We start from the raw sequence: 8,140 nt of genomic DNA, 5'->3' as shown, positions 1-8,140 counted from the left end.
CTGTGAATAAAAACAAATCAGAGCAATGGACAACACGTTGCTTTACTTATAAATTATAGCCTGGTTTCCACTCTCACCAGCTTTGAGAGTCAAGGTCTTGAAACACTTGGAGTTTAAGATAAGTTATGAAATTAAAGAATAGAAAGTCTACATCAAAATTATGCTTAAAATGTTATGTTCATCTTGTTGGCTATAAATATCCTTGGTATTTTCAGCAAAGATGCTGTTATTTTATTCAACCTCAGGTACTTGAGATCTTAAATATGATAAAACATTTTTCTCCTACTCAAATTTTCTGTTTTAGTAAACCATTAATTCAAACTGAAACCTGGAAATTTAAATTTTGGGGGATTCAATTGTAAAAAATTTCATTAGAATATTTCAGCAGACAAACAATCAACCTTCCATCATAACCTTGTGTGCTAATTTAGTGTTTTCACAATATTGTCCTCATATCTGCAAAACTTAGAAAAACAAAATCACTTAAACAAAAAAATAAAACAAATACATTTGAATGATAAATCTGAAGGTAAAAATAATGGATATTATAGATATTTTTCTCTGAATATTGTCTTCCTGAGAGCAGGAAATAAGTTAGATATTATATGAGTAGATAAAACATTTCCAATCAAATATATAAGGTTCTATGGAAATGTTTTTGAATGACACATATGAAAAATTTATTGAAGAAAAGCAAAACGAAGCAAATAAGTAAACAAGACAATGTTTTACTTTTCAGTAAATTCCAACATAATTTAGGCAGCACAGTATCTAAGTAATTCTTGGTACTAAGAAATAGTTTAAATATTTTATTTTAAACTATAAAATAATTATAATGTGATATTAAAATATTGGCTTTATTCATATTCTCCAAAGAATAGAGGAAAAACTAATTACAGATATTGGGACAACCTTGAAAATAAGAACTGACACATATGTTTAGAGTCTAAAAAATTAGATTAATCTCATCTGCTTCTCTTTACTACTTCATTTCATGAGAACCAATTTCTGGCAAGGTTCCACATCATTTTTTTTTTTTTTTTGTTCTTTTTCTGTGTCCGGCAACGGATCGCAACTCTCAGTGTCGCCCCCGCACCGGACCGGGACCGGCAACGGGATCGCAGCCTTCGGTGTTGCTCCCGCGCCTCACTCAGCCAGTGAGCGGGAACCGGTCTGTATGTGGGATCCGAACCCTCGGCGGGAGCGCCACCATGCTCCCAAGTGGCGCACTGTAGCAGTGCGCTACCGGGCCAGCCCTCCACATCATTTTTTTAAAATTTAATTTTAAAAGCATTTATTTTTTAGTATAAAAATAATACAGGTTTATTTTAGAAAAATCGAAAAACATGTTAAAGTTAATGTAAGACAAAACAATTACCCAAGCCCTTTCCATATAGAACTTTTGGTAGCATTTTGGCATATTTTCTTCAACGTGTTTTCAAAGTTTAGTTTGATTATGGGATTTCTGTCTTTACCTGTTTGTTGTTGTTCTCTTTATTTTAGCCATTATAGCTTCATTTTCTGAAAACAGTGTTGTGCACATAGGAAGACTTTGTAATGTGGAAGAGAGAACAACATTAAGCCCCCATAGAGGGCTAAACTAGCAAGGCATAAAAGAGTAGAGGAAGAAAGAAAAAGAAAAGGTGTATTCATTTGGATTGGATAGATTTATTTTGACTTATGCTTCAGAAAAGTTTGGTGACATTGTGGCAAGTGGCTCTGCTCCATGTGATCACTCAGGGACCCAGGCTGATGGAGGCTCAACCTCCTGACACATTGCCAGACACCATGGCAGGGCAACAGAAGAACTGGGGAATCACACACATGCTTTTCACTGCTTGAGGAAGTAACATGCATCACTGCTGCAGTGTTTTCCTTGGCAGAAATAGTCACATGACCCTTTCTAAAGCAGAGGGTCTGAGAAATGCTGGGGAGCAGATACAATATTTGGTGGGTGTCATATTCTCTAACACAAATGGAGAAACAAATGAAGAGATTGATATGTTTGTGTGTATGTGTAAGAGTTTGAGTTCCCCTTCATCAGATTTTTCCAGTTTCTCTGATGTCTCACCTCCGTTTTTAGAACTCTGATAACATTTACTGTCTTAGTACAATTTTTAAAGATTATGTACATAATCATATTGCTTTAAACTTTTATTTAATTGTTTCATTTGTTTTCCCCTACAGATTTATATGCACAGAATAGGTGGTGTTAGGCAATATTTATTCCAGGACTATTGGTCTATAATTTAAGTATTGTTCACATGAGAAACTGAAGATTATTGAAATATGAACTGTTGTTTTGATATATTAATGGTATATCCTGACAAAAATGGTACCTTATAGATCCCTGTGCCAGCCAGTGGCCAAATGAATGAATGAATGAATAAATAAATAAATATGGCATCTTATATTTTTGCCTCTACTTTGCTGGAATTACATCGCTCATCCACTCATATTCAGTGGCTTCCCATTTTCTACATGAAAAAATCCAAGCTCCTTATCATGACATATGAAATTCCCTAATATCTGGTTCTTGCTTTCATCTCCATTTACCTCCTGCCTGAAATTTTATGCTTTCAAAGCATTTTTAGTTTTCCCAATACACCACACTACTTTTTCTCTCAGTGATTTTGCTTAAACAATCTTTTGTGGACCATCTTTCTGAATGCCAATCTCTTTTGCTAGAACACACCAACATTACCTGATGAATTCCTAATCATCGCCTAAGACACAGTGCAGATGCCATCTTTTCCTGAAATAACTTCCTGTCTTATTTGGTCAAACAATACTCAGTGCATATCTCTGTCCTTGAACCACTAGATCATAATGGTTTCTTACATGACTGTCCCCTCTACCAGAAGGTGAGCTTTCCAAGGCTAGGCACTAGGTCTAACTCACCTTTGAACCCCAGTGCCTATAATAATAATTAACTTATGTTTTTGAAGGTTGAATAATTAAAACCAACAGGTAGAATATCCTGAAAGCCTTTCCCTTTTTCTTTCACATAGTCCCTGAAGCATACCCTCAAACCATTTTCCCTCTCTGTTTTATTTTATTAATTCAATACAGGCTCTTGTAAAGTTGGAGGTTATAGACAACATTAATTCAGAACAATTTTAAATAGAAGGAAATTTTGTACCATGTTGCAAGGAGTACTTTCTGCTCCCTGGTACAGAGGGGTCAGTTCACTTTAAAGGGTGCCTCAGGTAGACACATTATGCTCCTTCTACCCTAGTAGGCCTTTCAAGCAACTATGCCTTTCCAGGAGCCAGAAGTGCAGATTCTATGAAAAATGAATTATTAATGTCTGATTTTCACAGCAATAGAATATTTTTGCGCAAAGAGTAGCATTTCTTCCACGCTTTCAGACATTCTTTCTTAATATAAAATCCTGACCCTTTAGTAAGGTGTCTTTTTGAATCACAGATTTGCTGACTTTAATAAACATACTGCCATTACATTTAATCAGCATGGAAGTTCAGTTTGAAAAGTTTATGGTCTGATTACAACCAAAACTATAAGTGAATAGTGACAAATAAATATATAAATACGATTAAACATTTCCTTTATAGCAAATGTAGCTTCTAGATAAATTCAAATAGGGGCTTTTTTCTTTTTTCTTTTTTTGAAAGATGTTCTCTCTGTATAAGTACAGATCTCTGTTTGGCAAAGGAAAGACTTTCTGTATAGCAGGAGACAGTGCAAAGCTGTCTGCCCTCTTCAGTCTTACATTTCTGTCCTCTCAATCCTACTTGTGGGTTTACCCTATTAATTACACTATTTCCTCTGTTTTGTGCTGCACCCAGATCATTCACCTGAGATATAGTTAAAAACATCTCTTTACCAGCAATTTGGCATTTGAAACTTTAATCATTCAGAATTTTAAAATACTAAATCGGTTTTAAATTAACTAACTCTTAAATATATAAATGAATTTCAAGACTGCTGATTACAGGATCATCTCAAAAAGATGATTTTTGTTTGCTTGCTGTTCTAATTGCTCTTCATTCAGATGGTTTCTTGCTGGTTATTCTAGTTACTTCCATGAACCCAACTTTGGCTATGTACAGGGTCCAAACACTGTAGAGCAATTAGGATTTACCTAGTGGTGAGTTTCAATTTTTGGTTCAGTAAATTTAGTTATTGTGCATTTAGAACAACTTGCATTGTTTTTTAATTTGTAAAAGCAGAATCATGAATGCTCCTGCCTAATCTTCCCATAGTGGCCAACATCATGGTTATTCACCAAACTGTCTTTTTGAAGGTTATTTATCAAACTTTTAAGGAAAAAAATGATCTTTCAAGGTTATCAGATAACCAAAAACCAAATACAGTGTCTCAGTCTAACAAAAGCTATTACAATTCTGAAGATGATTTGAAGAATGGCCTGTTGTTCTTTTCTAACCTCCACTAGAATGGATTTCCTGTATTGGTTCCAAAACAGAAGCCATTTAAATGACATCTCCTGATGCTGAAACAGTAGGTGAAGCCCATAGTGCTGTATCACTGCCCTGGTTTGCCTACAGACAGAGAATTAAGACTGTTTCAGTGTGACTGTTATCACAGGAGCATTGCAAAGAACATCTCTAAGGTTCAGGGCTTTGTAGGGTTTCTTTTCATCGCCACTTTCCAGCCTTCTATGAGTGTCCTGGTCTCAGAGAAGCTTCAGGGTACCACCAGTCAATTATCTTTCCTCACAGTTTACCAAATTTTCTCTTCCATTCTCATCTGGTCAGAATGTATACCGTGACTTTAGACAAGAAGGACTCTCAAAAAGTAGTTTATCAATACAAATTAAAATACACTATTTCTTAAATGAAGTTGTGAGAATAAACATAAATCGTAAATCATGACCTTTGGCTTAAACGGCTGCTTCCTATCTAGTTAGAGATATATGACGTGAAAACATAAATGTTACCTGAGGGATGGAAAGATTTGATTAGAGTCTTCTCTTCACTTAGTAACATATTCTTTTCTTCATGTATTAACATGAACTAGTTTATTAAATTTAGTCATATGCTTCTCTGACATTTTCACATTCAAAGCTGTTTTGCATGCCTTCTGTATGGCAGTAAGAATACTGGGTGATTTTTTATACAAATTTCAAAATGATACAAAGTTGGAATAATTATCTCTACTTTACAGATGAGAAAACTAAAGCTTGCAATGTTTAAATAATTTAACCACTATCATTCAACTGGTTTGCTAATGAGTCTTCAATCTAGCACAGGTCTACTCAGAAGGTCTGAAGAGATGGGTGCAGAGCAGGTGTGTGTCATCAGGGAGGTGATATGACAGCAGTGACGGCAGGTAGGTGCTAAGGTTGGGAGTGGTTGTCATGATGCCCATGGAAGGTGCTATATGGGAGAGACTGGTGCTGAAGGCAGCCAGAAGCAGGCCAGTCTGTTTCCATGATATCTTCCTACTGCCCCTGGGAATCGTCTGAATTCTCCACTACATGCACAGCTTAGCACTGTCATTGAATGTACTGGCAACACTAGGTAGCAATATGTAACAAAATGAACTCAGGATTTGCAGTCAGATAGATCTTGCAAACTCGTATTTCCTCACTTACCAAATACGTGTCATTAAACAAGTTAATAATTTCACTGAATCCTAGTTCTTTCTTTTGTAAAAAATTATGATATTCACCTATTTGTGAATTAAATTAGATAATAAATATAAAGCACACAGCACAGCTTCTGTTATCTAGTTGGTGCTCAATAAATGCTGGTTTTCTTTCCTCATTTTATTCACTTTTCTTCCTTTTTCCTGCAAACCATCCAAAACATCCTGATGACTTTGTTTTATGCAGTTTCTTCCATCTGATAGGATCACCTCTGTATGTTTATTTCCAACTTATTGTTACAAAAAAATGACATCTTGCACTTCTCACCTTTTAGTTACTCCAAACAAATATGGAGCTTAATACAAAGTGTTAGGGGCACTGCAAATGACATGGTTGGGTATAAGGTCTTCATGAATAGCACTGTGGAACTAGAAGCTTGTTCCGATGTATCCCAAACCTGACCCTCCCCTTTTGTTCCATCTTTTAGCAAATGGTATCACTATTCACCTAATTTCACAAAACAGTAGCTTTGTCATTCTGCATTATTCTTTACCCTCAGCGGCATTAGACATTCTTCACTGCAAAATTCTTTTTGAAAGACCTTCCATGCTTCTTTCCTTGATGCTACATTCTGTAGGATTTTCTTCTTTCCTGTTGCTCAGTCCTCTTCTTCCTTCATGCAATTTCCTCCACTAGGTGTTAGCGATAAATATAGGAATTCATTGAGACTCAATTTGGGCCCACTTCTCTGTTTCCACCCTTCTGGTTCATTCGGTTCCTTGACTCTAGGTATTTCTGTGTATGTTGGTGACTCCCTGATATTTACCACTAGACCACAGCTCTCCTCTGTGCTCCAGTATCATATAATCAACTGCTTATGAATTCTAAAAATGATGTCTGTTAGGCATTTCAAACTATGTTACTGAAACAGAACTGTGAATCTTGCCTTCCATTCATTCCTTCTCCAGTCCTTTCCATCTCAGCAAACGGTAAAAACTAGAAATCCTGCTGTGGAGCTCTTAGTCCTGCCCCAACTACGCCAATTATAAAGCTAGGTGACCATGCCAGTTGTTGGGCTCTTTTACCTGCATCCAAACAGAACTGTGAATCTTGCCTTCCATTCATTCCTTCTCCAGTCCTTTCCATCTCAGCAAATGGTAAAAACTAGAAATCCTGCTGTGGAGCTCTTAGTCCTGCCCCAACTATGCCAATTATAAAGCTAGGTGACCATGCCAGTTGTTGGGCTCTTTTACCTGCATCCTTGTATCTTCACACAGCTGTAAAAGACGCATGTGAGACAGGTAATCTGATCCACCAAGCTTACTTTAAAGTAGTTCATTTTTCAAAAACTGAGTGAACCACAAGAAACTAGTAGTTTCAAAAACTGTGATATAAGTGATCTTGCCTTGGCAACCTGTGACTTTTATGGGGAGATCATCTCCTGTGGTGAAATCTTGGGACTTCATGACACTTTAGCCTTAAACTTTACTGGACATATTAGCACTTGTATCTAAACAACTTTTGCTGTTTGTGTCCAGCAGCAAACCAGTATTTGGAAAGGCATAGATTTTATGTATTATGTTGGAGACAGCTGAAAAGAATTCTAGGACCAAGTGAACAGAGGTAACCATGGGGAAGCACTGCTTAATGTAGTGAAAATGTGGGGTGGAATCCTATGGCTGGTGGGACTCCAGACTCTGGCTTAGTGAAGGATCCAGATCACTCTCTAATTCCCCCTGAAATTACTTTAAATGATTTTCTTCCAGCAGGTCTCTGTCTATTTAGTCCTATTTCTCTTCAGTCCTTTCTTCACACTGCAACTCTACTCTAGATGGTTCTTTTAAAAATTTCCCATTCTGAAAGTATTTCCTGGCTCCTCATTGCTGTCAGGATAAACTCTATTAACACCTCAGTTGGCATGAAAGTTTGGCCCCTTTGCTGCTCCCGCTGATTATTTGCAACTCAACTCTTATATATGCTTGAGTCATATCCTGCAGTACCAGGGATTATGCACCAGATCCCTGACTCTCCACAGTGCCTGGCACATATCAGGCACTCATTAAATATTCGTTGAATGGACCATTGCAGTCAGATATCCTACTGTGACTGATTTCCGACTCTCTTGCTTATCTCCAATTACCACCAGTAGTGTTATATCTTTTATCTCAGGAGCTTGTCCAGCAACAAACCCAACTAATATCAGGAATAATCTATAGCAAAGATTCTCTAGTGAAAGATTTGTCGGTGACTATGTTTTGGATAATGACTTTTGACAACCCATTTTCTTTGGTTTTTGCTTCTCTTTGTCTAACCTAGCTTTGTACGCATCGAATCAAAATATCTGCTGATAAGAGGAAATTGTCAAGAAATCAACTATTTCTCTTAACATTTGAAATGATTTTATCAAGCAAAGAGTCAATAATTGGATATAGTGTAAGCAAGCTAGTACTTAGAAAGTACACTGTAGTGATTCTTCCCTCTATGGATACTTAGAAAGTGTTAAATAACTTGAAAGAATATTGGAAAAGAGCTGCTTTTCTCTTGTTCTTAAACGTAAATTGGAGACTG

This window comes from Galeopterus variegatus, unplaced genomic scaffold (assembly GCF_000696425.1).
Source record: "Galeopterus variegatus unplaced genomic scaffold, G_variegatus-3.0.2 Scaffold2957, whole genome shotgun sequence".
In the NCBI taxonomy this organism is placed as follows: domain Eukaryota; kingdom Metazoa; phylum Chordata; class Mammalia; order Dermoptera; family Cynocephalidae; genus Galeopterus; species Galeopterus variegatus.
The sequence above is the reverse complement of the archived record's forward strand: the minus strand, read 5'-3'. Positions refer to the sequence as shown.